At 45.5% G+C, this 16,010-nt stretch overlaps 1 long non-coding RNA gene across 2 annotated transcripts in view; it reads left to right on the forward strand.

The window, feature by feature from the left end:
- The window catches only part of LOC143836758 (uncharacterized), a 277,206-nt gene that overhangs the window by 254,979 nt on the left and 6,217 nt on the right, over positions 1-16,010 (forward strand). For both annotated transcript variants that reach the window (XR_013230712.1, XR_013230711.1), the window contains exon 3: positions 10,473-10,625. This is a non-coding gene — a long non-coding RNA (uncharacterized LOC143836758). The remainder of the gene's footprint in view (positions 1-10,472; positions 10,626-16,010) is intronic.

Genomic DNA, 16,010 nt, shown 5'->3' on the forward strand with positions numbered 1-16,010 from the left:
TGGGGACCACTGCTCTAGAGCAGGGGTAGTCAACCTGTAGTCCTCCAGATGTCCATGGACTACAATTCCCATGAGCCCCTGCCAGTGTTTGCGGTCCATGAACATCTGGAGGACCACAGGTTGACTACCTCTGCTCTAGAGCACAACTTTTTGTTTCAATATACTTTCTGTCTTTACACCGGCCTTGTGCCTGTCAGTATTGTGTAAAATAGAAAAAAGTCAACCAGTTGGCTATCAAAAAAGTAGCCTGTTTTTGTTTATGATGGTACCGATTTATTGAAAAAAAGGAATAATTTCAGTTGTTAATATTCAATAGATACTATCTTTCTATCTGTGACACCACAGTTATAGGCATGAAATAGCCCGTTTTCAATGTCTCCTTCTTCCTCACTATCAGGATTGTGTGGCAGAAAATATTTCAACAGGTGCAGCCTCTTCCACCACTGCACCTCCCTGTCACCAAGGAGTAATGACTCAACCAACCTTGATGAAAGAGATGCATAAGAATTCCCCCCCCCCCAACTACAAAGTCGTCTAACAATGCCAGCTTTCAGGTGGGACTTCGGGATCCCCTGGAATTACAGCTCATCTTCAGACCACAGAGATCAGTTCCCCTCGAGAAAAGAGGCGTGCTAGAGGAGGATCTCAAATCTCCAGGAGTTTCTCAACCTCGATCTAGAGATTCTATGCCCACCCCTCCCGCAAATGGAAATCCTAATGTCTTCAAAGGAAGTTGTAAATGATCAGGCTTGTAGGTGGGGGGGTTCTCAGCCCTTTCCCCCTTGGGGTGCTCCCTCCAACAAAATTGCCCTCCCCAAGCAGTTAAGCATGGATTCCATAGGATCATTCCACTGGCATAGTAGCAGGTCCCCTGATGGAACAGTTTTTCAGTTTGCAGAGGAAGAGAGGGCCAATCTTTTGCAAATCTGTCCCTTCCCCTGTGGCAGACTCCCCATTTGGCCCCCCACCCCTGAAATACTGTTGCTTCTGTTCCACCGACACACATACCCAAGTCAAGTTCATTTATTGCAGCCATGTGTAATACAAAGCTGTTTGTCTAGCCACTTTGCAATACAAAAATTGCAAATACAAAAAAAAATTGTGTTTACCATGTAATTAAATCTATAAAGTTCAGGAAATCGTAATGAAATAGCCGCTCATAAAACAGAGGGGAAAAGAATAAGCCTAAAAATAATTAAGAATAGGAGAAAACATTTAAACAGATTAAGAAGAAATTGTTTAGAAACAGCTATGAAGCGGGGGGGAATTAGCTACGTAGAGAGTGATATTTTGTGAAAAATTAATACAATTATGTAAAAGTTAGATTTGTTTAAAATCATTTGGGAATTTGTATTTATTTGACGTAGTTTAATTGCTGTTACACAAAATTTTGCAGACACATCCCCACATGGATTCATGTTGGTCTGAAGTAGTACAACAGAATTTGAGTCCAATAGCACCTTTAAGACCAACAAAGATTTATTCAAGGCGTGAGCTTTCGTGTGCAGGCACACTTCCTCAGACAATGGAACAAAAGGAGAAAGTAAATTCATAGCAAATTGGTAAGCAGCATCATAAGTACAAACATACAGTATGATAGTTCTTTGCTAGAAAAGCCAATCAGTCCTTTGGTTTCAATTGTCGTTTACGAAAACATTGGGGGAATAAAACTGTTAAGATTAGTGATTAATGGCAGACACTTTCCCAGTTGTGAAAAGAATTAAACAGCCTTGTTCTTAGCCCCATCCATCTCCACCCAAGCATGGAGGCATGCCCACAAGCCATGCTGAGTTTGTAATCCTGTCCTGAGAACAGTTAGATTCTAAATAGCATTGCATACTTACTTACATCAAAGAACTGATTTGCTAGCAAAGCATTATCACACTGCATATTTAGGTTTTTGTGATGTTGTTTACTAATTTGCTACTACTTTATATCTGTACTCTTATGACCCCTGTTCCATTGTCTGAGAAAGTGTGCATGCACTTGGAAGTTCATGCCTTGAATAAATCTTTGTTGGCCTTAAAGGTGCCATTGGACTCAAATTTTGACGTATCCACATGAACACACATGAAGCTGCCTTATACTGAATCAGACCATTGGCCCATCTAAGTAAGTATTGTCTGCTTAGACTAGCAGAGGCTCTCCAGATTCCAAACAGAGGTTTTTCTCATCTCCTAGTACCAGATCCCTTTTAACTAGAGATGCCATGGATTATACTTGGGACTTTCAGTATGCCAAGCGGATGATTTTCTGTGGCCCACTTCAGCTACTAGACGCTGTGCCACAGACCCTTCTCAACTATAGGAGCACGATTCTGACGGTCAGAGAAGGTTGTAGTGAGATTTCCTTCCTGTAGCATGATGCCCCTCACATTGCTTAGGATGGAAGCCATGGAATTTTATATATTTCCCCTCATAGATGGCAAAGTCGATGGGGGGGGGGGATTTTGATTGGAGAAATGGTACTTGTGGGACTGGGGATGGGCACAAATTGGCTGACAAACTAAAATTAATCCTGAATTTTGTGAACTGAAGAACCATGATAAACTTTCACAAATTTTTGGCACAATTTGTGGTGGCTCATGGCAGTTTATGATGAACAGAAAGCAGGGGGTTTATACTCCCCCCCCCACAAAAAAAAACCCACAGAAAGCTGAAAGCAGGGTTTAAATGGCTCAGAGCCATTTAAATCACTGTTGCTTTCTGCTCCCTGCAGCTTTTTGTGAGGAGCACAAAGCAGGATTTAAATGCCCCTGGTGGCTTTTTCTGGGAAGCAGGAAATGGGTTTAATGGGGTTTCTGTGGCATATTTATAGGGCAAAACATATAGTGAGGCAAATTGACTCAATGCCAGAGGACAATGAACTGATCTTTCTACCGGAGGTAGACAAAGGGGTGGGAGAGGTTTGATAGCCCTGGAAGCACTGGTTAGGAAGGGTGAAGATGAATATACTTAAGCATTGCTTGAACGGTGTGTCATCAGGAATGATTGATATAGGGGAAGTCAGGCTTGCTTGGTACAGGGATTATTCCCGGGTGTATGAATAGATTCTGGGTGACCCATTGTTCTGAGCCATCAAGGTTCAGCAGAGCCTTTGTTCTGAGTCTTTGAAACTATTTTCCCAGGCTGCTGTCTGACAGGTATCCATTTTGGCTTACTTTGGGACAAGCCTTAAGCAGCACTTAAGGCTTTAGGATAATACACACAGGGATGTTTTGTCTTAATCTGCCCTTCGGAGGAAGGAAGGAGGAGTCTGACTGCTAACCATTACCCCAAATTTTACAGGTTGGAGAACTCAAGCAAAAAAAGCAACTAGGGTGAAGTCATCCCAAAAGCTTCCACTTGTCTCCATTAGTGGAAATTCTATGGGCTTTTCTGCACGCGATAAATATAGTGAAATGCTTACCTAGTGTAATCGTTATATTACAGCCGCTCCACATAACATTGCCAACCTCCCGCATCCAATCAGCAAACTGCTCGCTATTTCTGCCATTTTAAAGTGTGATTTGGTGAATCCCAAATAGTGTATTCACCAATCTAAAAAGCACTATCCCCCAGTGGACAACCAGCAGGCCACCAGCCAGAAATGTATGGAGATGAAGAAGCGCTACCTCCGCCTTCAATGTCCCACCCTCACACCCACCTCCCTCTCCCTTCTTACGGGGGATGGAAAGTGCTTTTCAAAAATGGAGAATAGCCTGGAACAACGAATAGGCACACAAGCGTGCAGGAAATGGCAGAAATAAAAGTATTTTTTTCCAAAGTTGTGACACAAAATATGCCTCTCTAAAGTTCCCGTCCCCCCAAAAAAATCAGGAACAAAATTTATGTTTAAAACTATCTAAAGACTCGTGATTCAATAAGGGGTGGTGGTCAAAAAGCACTATGCATCTATGCATAGGCGTTTAAATGGAGAAGTATTTTTTTTAAATGGCAGGCATTGCGGGACCGTTAAAACATGGACAAAGGGGATTGGCTGCCTGAATTGATTGGCAAGCAGAAGAGAGTCGTGCATAAAGCACGTTGTTCTCTGAGAAGCTTGAAAAGGGTGAGAAGCGTGAAAAGGTGGCAGACTAGAGACGGCAGAAAGGTGAGGAGTGGCCAGGAGGCGTGATAATATTTAGTGCTACACCATTCAGCTGTTTTTACCAATGTGCGGAAATGCCCTGTGTGTTATCTGCATAAGTTAAAAGACTAAAGCGATGTTTTTCTCTACCCAGACTGTTGAGATGGCAACTGATTCTCACAGGGTGCATTGAGGCAGCCCCTGAGTGACTTTCTGTCCTTGTACGAAGCCAGTTTTTTGTATCATGAACTATTTCTGAGCACATAATGGCTGTTGTGTTTACATCCATATGCACCGCTCTCCTAGTAATGAGATATAATTCACTGGGTACTTTACACAAAGTGCAGACATACTTTCCGTTCCATAAAAAGAAGCACATGATTACATTATGTTATATTCCATAGATCACGAAAGGGCAGTCCTGTGGAAATGTAACAGGGGCTATACAAAGTATAGGCAACAAAAGGGAAACTCAGAATTACTAGAGAAAGTGGAAAGGGATCCAGTGAAATTTGTTAAGGCAGGTTCTTATTTGGATAGCAGCCCTGGAGGAGAGAAAACATCATCCTTCTTGCATAAAATAATCGGCATCAAGGTCTTCAGCTCTTGATCCATATCAGTCTGGCTTCCATCCTGGCCACAGTGTGGAGACGGTGTTAGTCGGCCTGATGGATGATCTACATCACCAGCTGGATCGGGGCAGGTCAGCTATGCTTGTTTTGTTAGACCTTTTGGCCACCTTTGATGTGTTCGACTATGCCCTGCTGGCCAATCGCCTCCCCGGGACAGGGATACGGGGCACAGCTCTTTGCTGGTTACACTCCTTTCTCCTTAACTGGACCCAAAGGGTGGCTGTGGGAGATGAGTTGTCACGCTGTTATCGACTCCCTTATGGAATTCTTCAGGGCGCGGTCCTCTCTCCCACACTTTTTAACATCTTTATGGGGAACGGTTATATGGACTATTTGTAACCCGCCACGCTCTGGTTCTGGGAGTGGCAGGAAATCTAAATATTAATAATAATAATAATAATCTAATTTTAAAAATAAAATCTAAATAATAATAATAATAATAATTTTAAAAAGAAAATGCTTCTTCCCATTGCACAATAATCAACCTATGGAATTTGCCACCACACAATGTTGTGATGACCGTTAACTTCCCCCGCTTTCGGGCGAGATTTAACAATTCTGTGCCAGTTCTTTTTCCCTTCTAAAATCTAGCTTTTCAAACCGTAATAACACATTGAAGTACTTCTAAGTAGCCCCAGTTCCCAGTGAAAATATGCTTGAATAATAGCCTGAGCCCTTCTTCCAGATGAAGAGCAGGGATACGTTAGCAATTAGAGGGTGATTTGCTAAGTACCTGGCTGTCAAAACTGGCTAGATTTCAAATGCATGCAAAAAAAAATTCATTTCATTTTGCAGTGTCCTCCAATTACAGAGCTCTTGCAGTCCACTGTTCCAAGTCTTCTTTAATATCTGCTCTCCTCCATCCTGCTTTGTAGAAATGTTTTTATAGAGGCTATAGAAATAGGGTTTTTTTTTATTAGCAGCCCGGGAGTGGAAGGTAATAAAGATTAATTTTTAAAATAATCCCTGGAGTCACTTTTAATTTCCTGTGGCAACGTCTGGCTTCGAAATCCGCAACCTATTTTCTTGACGATGTAACTGACCTTAGAATATGCTGCATCTTTTTGTTCAAGGCACCATGTGCAAATTTGGGGATAGGATATCGCTCTTCAGGAATCTTCTACCAGGCAAGTGACATTTCTGATAAACCAAGAGGCTTTAAAGTATACAGGCCAAGCTTCATGGGGCTCATTGCAGCAAGAATGCAACCTCCCCCCCAAACAAAAACATAAAACCCTGCAGCATTAAATCAATTAAAGCTTGCAGCCTTATTTGGAAGCTTACCTGGGCCTATTCCACACACATAGGACAATGCACTTTCAGTGGGTTTTGGCAGCTGGATTTTCCTGTGTGGGACATCTAAAGTGCATTGAAAGTGCATTATCTTGTGCAGAATAGGGTAGTAAGATGCAGTTCTTCAAATCAGGAAACCACCTTTACAAATGGAAAAGCCATCTATTTTTCCAGAAGGCACCCAAAGTGATGTTCCTATTGCTTGGCACACAACTGCTTCCAAGTCCAGGGAAATATAAAACAAACAGGGCCGCTCCTGTGCCTATAGAAGCAGTTTTCTGTGCAGGAACCAGCAATCCTTCCATGGCCTGAACAGATACTTTCTCACACACCTGCCTTTCTGCCAATCAGACTGCTGTTAGCTGGAAGACAATAACCCAAAGCAATAGCCACCATTTTGGTGGTGGTTAGCCAAAAGGACAAGCTCCAGACTCAAGGCATAACTCCAAAAGGATGAGCTTGGAAGGCACTGGTTTATACCTTGCTACAGTCATGGGCCCATTCCGCATGCATTTACAGACTAGGCCATGAACTCACGTGATCAGGAACTCAAAGGTTGATCTATAATAAAAACAATATAAAATGTTAACAACTATTTATGAAAGTGCACCAATATTAGGTTAAAAACAAAGTAAAAACTATATAAAAGAACTATATAGATCTAACTGCACATGAACAGACCGAATGCATTTCTACCCTACTGGGTCTTCCACAGTGGTCAATAATATTAAATAATGCACTCTGATCTAAAGCCAATTATGAAGTTTAGCTGGGTGGTCAAGGGAAATCTGTTAGGTGTAGCCCCAAAAAATACTGGTATAGTATTTGTAACCTAATATTGGTACACTTTAATAAATAATTGTTAACATTCTATATTGTTTTATAACTCAACTTTTGGGTTCCTGACTTTGTTAAGGTTGGGGTTTTGTTCCCTTTTTTGTTTTGGAATGAACTCACATGAGCCATTGTATCTTCAGTCTGCAAACCTCCTGAATAGGCTTGCTTGTGAAGGGTATTAAGCCTTGGTAAGTTCTTAATAGAGCCTCTTGTGGCACAGAGTGGTAAGGCAGCAGACATGCAGTCTGAAAGATCTGCCCATGAGGCTGGGAGTTCAATCCCAGCAGCCGGCTCAAGGTTGACTCAGCCTTCCATCCTTCCGAGGTTGGTAAAACGAGTACCCAGCTTTCTGGGGGGTAAAACGGTAATGACTGGGGAAGGGAATAGCAAACCACCCCGTATTGAGTCTGCCATGAAAACGCTGGAGGGCATCACCCCAAGGGTCAGACATGACCCGGTGCTTGCACAGGGGATACCTTTACCTTTAAGGTCTTAATATCCAGAAAGCAGAGTGCCTTAGTGTGGCAAGTAGTGCAGCGTAGAAAAAGAAGAAGATGAAGAGTTGGTTCTTATATGCCGTTTTTTCCTACCCGAAGGAGTCTCAAAGCGGCTTACAGTCGCCTTCCCATTCCTCTCCCCACAACATCCTGTGAGGGAGGTGAGGCCTGGAGAGCCCTGATATCACTGCTCGGTCAGAACAGTTTTATCAGTGCCATGGCGAGCCCAAGGTCACCCAGCTGGTTGCATGTGGGGGAGTGTAGAATCGAACCTGGCATGCCAGATTAGAAGTCCGCACTCCTAACCACTACACCAAACTGGTAGAGTGCATGAGGTCAGAAAGCAATGAACAAAGAAAGACACGTTCACCAATGTGGTACTTAACTAATATAAGAACTATTTATTAGAGAACATAATTCTACATACTTAAGAGGTAAAGATAAGGTTCCTATTCTAGTCTAAATAGCTGGATGGGGAGAGGTGCTTGAGGCATCTCCCTTCCATCATGCTGCAGGCTTGAGAGATGGAGGAGAAGAGGGAGAGACTGGGGAATCAGGAAATGACCCTCTAGGGCAGGGGTAGTCAAACTGCGGATGCTGGCAGGGGCTCATGGGAATTGTAGTCCATGGACATCTGGAGGGCCACAGTTTGGCTACCCCTGCTCTAGGGCAGCGGTTCTCAACTGCTCTGACTCAGCGACTGCAACTGCGGCGGCAGTTCATGCATGCGCGCAGGCGTACAATAGTTGGGGCAGTGTGGAGGCAGCCATTGCCATGGCTCCTCTGCTATCGGCCACTGGCCACCGCCGCTTGCTGCCTGCCGCCTGCCACCTGCTACCGCTACCCTCTGCCGCTTGCTGCCACTTGCCACCACCGATGGCTGCTGCTGCAGTGGTGGCAACCATCCTGGGGACCCCACAGAAGGGGCCAGGTGACCCCAAAAGGGGTTCCGGACCCCAGGTTGAGAACCACTGCTCTAGGGACAGGTCAGTGAGCTCTCAGTGTCCCTGTCTATCTCACTATCTCTATGGTGAAGGAGCGGTCAGTGTCCCTATCTATCTCATTAACTCTATGGTGAAGAGAGTTCCTGTTTACAGCCACACGTCAGGAGACGTTGCACAGAGAGCTGTTTCCAACAGCTTGCAGATTGCTGAGATAAATCCTTTGCATGCTGAGATGCTTATTAGCATTTCCTTTTCTTTTTTTCCCAGAACTTCAGAGAACCATGCATAGGGCTTTTTGGCACTCTCGTTTACCTTGCTACCGGTTGAGATCTGGGCTCTAATGGAGCTGATGCAGTTTATTTATTTATTCTTTAGCTTTCTATGCTGCCACTCTCCAAGAACTTGTAGTGGCTTACACATCAAACCATAAACCCCAATAAAACGCCAATAAAACCAATCAACCTCTTAGAAGTTTTCAACACAAGACAGCGGCATAGTCCCCAATCCTCCCTGATCTTCAGCCAATCACCATAGGGTGAGGGTTCGTCTGATGGTACGTTGGCTGGGGGAGGGGGGGCAAGTTGTTCCTGACCCTGGCCTCAACCAAAGACCTGGCAGAAGAGCTCCATTTTACAGGATCTGCTGAACGTTGATAGCCCCGTCAGGGTCCTCAGCTACTCTGGGAACTAATTCCACTAGGTTGGGGCCCTGGACTGAAAAGGCCCTGGTTCTGGTCAAGGCCAGCCATGCCTCCCTGGGGCCAGGGACCACAATCAGATTAGCACCCACAGAGCCAAGAACCCTGCAGGGGGCATAAGGAAACAAGTGGTCCTTTAGATAGGTAGAGCCGGAGCCGTGGATGACCTTAAAGATTAATACCAAAACCTTGAATCTAATGCAGGCCAGAACTGGCAACCAGTGCAGCTGCTTCAGCACGGGCTGGATATGAGTCCTCCAAGATTCCTGAGTTCCACAGGGCTTTCAATATGGGTCTCTTCCACCAGGCCTATGGCTGAGGCCAGGATAAAAATAAGAACCGCTATGGGCTTCCCTCCATCTTTACCTCCCACCTCTCCCATTACAGCTCTCCCAATCCAGCTGGCTAAGTCCCGCATAGAAAGATCTCTCACCATAGGTTCTGAAAAATCAATAAAACTCCCGGGGAGCTAGGGGAAGGGATTAGCAAGAACAAATTTTAAAACTGTAATTTGTTTAATGCTTTTACTATCTGATATTAAGCTGTACGGTAAACTGCCTCAAGTCTGCATTCAGGGTCAACCTAAAAAGATGAAGATGATGATGATGATGATGATGATGATGATGATGATGATTCTCGTTTCCTGGGGATGGGGAGGGGCTGTTTCCTGTTCTGCATGTGTCTAGCTCCACCTAGTGGTTGGTTCAATATTACACCAGTTTATTCCCACTTATCTCCCTGTGAAGGTACAAGGCTGGTTATTTCTTTATTGTATTTATTGTATGGTGTGTGTAGCGTAGCCAGGAGAACCAAGGATTGTCTGACAGCCAGGCAAGGGACCTCCAGAGGTGATTAGCCATTGCCTGACTCCACATTATGACCCCTAGTTTTTCTCGGGGGTCTCCCATCTAGACAGAGTTCCGAGATCTGATGTGATTGGGCTCGCCTGGGCTACTCAGGTCAAGGCAGCAGTTTTTAATGCTGGAAATAAACCACTGTAATATCAGATTGGTCAATATGTCACAGACACACGTGTTTAGTATAATGCTGAGTCATATACTCTGTTGGCCTCTGTTGGCCATTGGCTAAAACCACCTTTGGAGTTAACCCTTTCTGCCATGCCATTCCCCCAGACTTGTGAAACCTGTAGGTTCTTGTAGAATGTTGAGAATGGAGAGAGGGCACCACCCCAAAATGGTGCCCATAGGTGCGAAAAGTTACAAAATGGCTCCCATCACAAAATGTTCCATGGTCCCAAGCCAAGCGTCCTTCTGTGTCGGCAGACATAGAGGTCATGTCTCATGAGTTCTTGTGAAGCTCCTTCTGCTCCCACTGATGAAAGCCAGGGCTGGTTTATTTGTTTTGGGAGGAGATACTTTGAGGAAGAAGAACATGGGTGTCAGGAAGCCAATGTAGGCACCACATTGGGATTACTGGGGATTACTGGGACCGACACCTGCAGCCACCTAGTGAGTGAATCTAAGAGGCCACTTTTCTTTCGCAGCGGCGGACTAACACGCCTATCCATCTGGAATAGCCACCGAATGAGTTTGGGATGAAGATGAGATTTCAACAAATGGCTCAGTTCTGGGACCACTCCTCCTATCTCCTAGCCAGCTCTCGATTGTGGAATGGACTGCAAGTCAGAAAATATCAGGTAAAAAAGCCTCTGAGCCTGCCTAGCTGTAGGGACCGTCGTCCTGTTGCTGCATTCAGCGCACTCCCCGGTTTGGGAGTTTTGTGAGCTCACTGGAATTTTTCCAGCCGTAAAATAAGCAGTGCTGGCAGAGATTAAATATTACAGGGAACATGATCAAAACCTCCAAGCTGGTATAAACCAGGGAACCTTTTTTATTATTTCAGACAGGTATTAAAAACTAGCTTCTGTGGGTTGAGTGCCTGATGAGGTATTTGGGGGATAACACCAAAGAAAAAGAACAGAGAGTGGCAGAGCACAGAGTACAGTTATAAAAGTGCGATTGTTAAAAATTTACGGCATCAGCAAGAGCTTGGAACCAGAAAAGAGGCTGTAGAACAGCAGGGTTTTTTTTTGGGGGGGGGAGGGGGCATCTGAGAGGATGGCATGCTGGTGTCTTTTGAAGCAATTTAAGAGATGTGTCAGTTTCCAAAGTCTGGAAACCTTGGAAGAAACTCCATTTTTTTCTGAGATTTCGGCAAATGTTCCCCATTTTGTTCCTCTTTCATACTGGTTTAGGTGTATTTTTTGGTCAATAGTTCCAAATACCTACCTTTTGCTATTGGTCTTGCAGATTGTAGATTCATTTGTAAGGGGAGTTATACCATACTCCGCTCACTCCCCTCCCCAAGCAGAGTTTAAATACGCTAAGTGATATGATTTTTATCTGCAGTTTATATGTACCACCACGTGCTGCATTGGTACATATAGCTGGTGGCATCCAACCAGCTTTTTTTGATGGTGGATAATGAAAGATGGGCTCCTTTTGATTAGCAAGGCAAAGAATATGTTGGAAATCATGGGACCCACATATACAAAATCCATATAGAATGAGGGCAAGAAACTGGAAGGAAGATTAGAAGACTGAGTGCAAAATCAGCCTTTCTCAACCTTTTGACCATGGAGGAACCGCTGAAATATTGTTCAGGCTTCAAGGAACGCCGGAAGTGGTGCCATGCCCTTTCGGAGATGTGGGTGTGGAAGTAAGAGAGAGGAGCCAGCCAATCAATTGATCAATCATTTCCCATTTCCATCTGAAGTAATGACAGACACGAGGCTTGCTTCTCTCCCTGTGCTAGCTTGCTCTGAAGAAGCTTGGCTTTTGCTTGGTCTAAGCTTCTCGAGCAGGCTAGCCTTTTATTTTATTTTCAGCCCAGGAAAGCAGACTTTGCAATATACATTTTAGCCATGAAGGTTTACAGAAGATTTTGGTTGTGTACACATTGCATTGTTATCGGAGTGCAAGACTTGGCTCAATCTTCAACCAGGAAGGTTTCTCGAGATCAGCTATTTACAGAAACCCTGTCTTTCTGATGATCGCACAGAGATCCGAGACTGATCTTTCTTGACCCTGCCCCAGCCTGGGTGTGCCCAACAGCTAGGAGCAGAGACAAAATTAGACAAATCCCTACACCATCAGGGAGAAAGAGACTAGGCCTGCAGAGCAACAGGGGAAGTGGGCTCCAGTGATGTCTGGTGATTTCAGCGGCCATCCAAACTTCTGGGAAAGGCTGTGTAACTATGTGGGATTATGTAACTCTCACATAATCCCAGGGTTCTCCAGGAACCCTGGTTGGGAATCCCTGACTGGCTGGATCCCACCCAGGATTTGCTTAATACTGATAAAAAAAATGTGTATACTTGACATGAAAAAATTTGGTCCAAAAACAGGAAATGGGTCATATTGTGAAAACAGAGGGTCATGAATTTGATTTGACTGGGTCACTGCTGTGGAGGTGTACAGCTAGGAAACTCTAAGACCCAGTAGTCCTGCCACGTCTTGGAGGACAATTCAAAAACACAAGAAGGATGTATAACACAACTGGATAACAGAGTCGGGTTGTCAACAGGCCTAGGGATACATGACCTGTCCCTTTAACAGAGTTATACTGTGTCGATATGTTCAGATGAAGCTTCTCACAGCATGGAGGTAAATAACATCACCTGATAAATAGCCTCCCATTGTGAAAAGAAGTAGACATTTTTTCCCCTCCAGGCCTGTTGGCAACATTTCTGCAGAGCCCAATCCTGTTAAGGTACATGAATGCTCTGGAAGGTGTGACATTGTACCCCACGAAGGCCCCTGGGTGTAAGCTGCACGGAGCTTTTATTCCAATCCCAGATCGATTAAATCCCTCCTGTCTGCACTGAAATCGATTTCCATTTTGATTTTGGTCGATGGAAATTTTCCATCTGCAACCTTCATGCTTTGACCCGCATTGACCCTACCTTTTGACCGGAATATCAGGGAGCACTTATTTTCCAACTATTGCGCTCTGAGATCCCAATATATTAAAGTGTAGATGTCCTCACCTTCGGATTAACTAGCATTCCCCCCCCCCCCGCCTCGCACGCATTTCCAATGTTGACGTAGCCCGGGGAGGCGTTTCCTGCGCAGCTGGCTGGGGGCGGGGAGGGGGAGCAGGGCTGCCAGTCAGGCGGGCGGGCAAACTTGCACCGGACGTTTTCCCCTCGTTCATAGCGCCTCCTTGCCGTAGCTGCTGTGGGGGCAAGGGGCACAACCCGGCGTGGCACATGGAAGGAGCGGCACTCATGGTGCCAGCCAGCCTGAGCCTGAGCCACGGCTGCACAGAGGCAGGATCGGGCCAAGGCGCCGGTGGCGGAGAAGGAGGAGGGGCAGAGTTGCGCACTTGTTAAGGCTGAGCCGCAAAGGCCGTGAAGGGAGTGGAGAGCTGAGGGGCGGCGGTGAGCAGGGACTGGCGGGGTGCCTCCACTCACCTCGACTCCCCTCCCTCCGGGTGCCTCCCTTCTTCAGTTGCCTCTGCTCACTAATCTGAACCTACGTTTTATGGAGACTTTTCTGTTTTTTTAAAATTATTTCAGGGGCTTGAGGCATAATATATTCTTTATCTAAATGGAAACTCAGTTTTCTAGTGACCTGTCCTCCAAGATCCAGCTCAGTGGCACTTTCAACTCCCCCCCCCTTTGTCCTCAGCCAAGCTCACATCTTGCTATGCACGGGGGAGGGAGGGAGGGGAGGGGTGGAGAGGCCGATAAGTGCAAGGGTGCTTTAGAGTGGTGCGGTGGGTGCTAAATTTCCTAGCAGCCCATCGGAAACTGGGGGAGGGGTGGTGTGATCAGAAGCACTAAGGAGGGCTACAGTTGGGTGGGGGAGCCCACCCAGATGCAGAGGGCGAAAGCGACTGAAGGCTGATTCCATTCGGGAAAACTGTTTGTTGCAGATCACTCACTATGTCCAGGCCCAAATCGAACGGAGATCGGTAAGAACGAAAGCGGGAAAAATCAAGCAATGCAGAATAGGCCCTGGCCTCTCCAGACTCCATCCCCAAATCTCCAGAAACTTACGAACCTGGAACGGGCAACCCTAGGTGGGACCTGGGTATCCCCTGGACTTACAGCTCATCTACAGACTAAAGAGATCAGTTCTTCGGGAGAAAATGGCTGCTTTGGAGGGTGGACCCCATGGCATTATGCTCCACTGAGGTCCCTGCCCATCTCAGAGCCTGCCCATTCCCCGCTTCACCCCCAAAGTCACCTGATTTTTCCCAACTCATAGCTGGCAGCAGGACCACTGGCAATTTCATTTTCTAATAGGAATTTCATAGGAATCTTACTCAACGGGGATGACTTATTTGTCCAAATGCATTCATCAGTGTCCTCATGAAACTATTATCTTTCACCCTTTCAGGAAATGGCTGCCCCACTAATTCTCAGAAGTTTTCCCAGAGGCATTCGATGGACCACAGCTGGAAACACAGCGGATGGTCCTTCCAAACCATTCCAGTTGGGTTCTTTTCTTAATCCTTCTGAAATTGGTTGGAAGCCATTAGCAAGATGAAAATGCTATCATTCCTGCTAGCAGCAGCAATTTGTTTCAGCCATAGGCCATGTGTGGCAAAAAAAAAAAACCCACGTTCAAAGTATTTACCCAATTTTACTTTAAAAATCTGAGTGTATATTTAAATGTGGAAATCCATAAGCTCCATAGACACATTCATAAATTACATAAGCACTGCTGGGCTTAAACTACACTTTACAGTGAGATCCACATTTTTAATCAAGTGCAGGCCACACAATTTCGGGGAGGAGGGGCCTCCGAGGGCCGTGTTTTCTTCCCTGTCGGTCTCTGCTTCCAACCATTTGGTTGAAGACTCCTTGGGCAACAGAAAGGCATCAGACTTCGCTAGGGTTTCCAGCTCTGGATTATGAAATACCTGGAGACTTTGGAAGTAGAGCCAGGAATGGATGGGATTTGGGGCAAGGAGGGATCTCAGTGGAGTCAACCCTCCTAAGCAGCCATTTCCTCCAGGGGAACTCAGCTCCATCACCTGGAGGTAAGCTGTAATTCCGGGGAGTCATAGAATCATAGAATCATAGAGTTGGAAGGGGCCACACAGGCCATCTAGTCGAACCCCCTTCTCAATGCAGGGCCTGCCTAAACTATCCTAAAGCATCCAAGAAAAGTGTGTATCCAACCTTTGCTTGAAGACTGCCAGTGAGGGGGAGCTCACCACCTCCTTGGGCAGCCTATTCCACTGCTGAACTACTCGGACTGTGAAAAATTTTTTTCCTGATATCTAGCCTATATCGTTGTACTTGTAGTTGTACTTGTACTGCGTGTCCTCTCCTCTGCAGCCAACGGAAACAGCATCCTGCCCTCCTCCAAATGGCAACCTTTCAAATACTTAAAGAAGGCTATCATGTCCCCTCTCAACCTCCTTTTCTCCAGGCTGAACATTCCCAAGTCCCTCAACCTATCTTCATAGGGCTTGGTCCCTTGGCCCCAGATCATCTTCGTCGCTCTTCTCTGTACCCTTTCAATTTTATCTACGTCCTTCTTGAAGTGAGGCCTCCAGAACTGCACACAGTACTTCAGGTATGGTCTGACCAGTGCCGTATACAATGGGACTATGACATCTTGTGATTTTGATGTGATGCCCCTGTTGATACAGCCCAAAATGGCATTTGCCTTTTTTACCGCTGCATCACACACAGTGTTACCTAGAAGCGTATCCCCCATCCAGTAGGTATGCTTTTCATTTTCTGACCCAGATGCAGAACTTTAGACTTATCTTTATTAAATTGTATCTTGTTCTCATTTGCCCATTTTTCCATTGTGTTCAGATCTCGTTGAACTCTGTCTCTATCTTCCGGAGTATTTGCCAGTCCTCCCAATTTGGTGTCATCTGCAAACTTGATGAGTAGTCCTTCCACCCCCTCATCTAGATCATTAATATGTTAAAAAGTACCGGACCGAGCACCGAGCCCTGAGGTACCCCGCTACTCACCTCTTTCCAGACTGATGAAACGCCATTGACAACAAGGTCCCATCTGAGGACTGACATCCCTAGCTCAGGAGCATGG

Source organism: Paroedura picta, chromosome 4 (genome assembly GCF_049243985.1).
Source record: "Paroedura picta isolate Pp20150507F chromosome 4, Ppicta_v3.0, whole genome shotgun sequence".
Classification (NCBI taxonomy): domain Eukaryota; kingdom Metazoa; phylum Chordata; class Lepidosauria; order Squamata; family Gekkonidae; genus Paroedura; species Paroedura picta.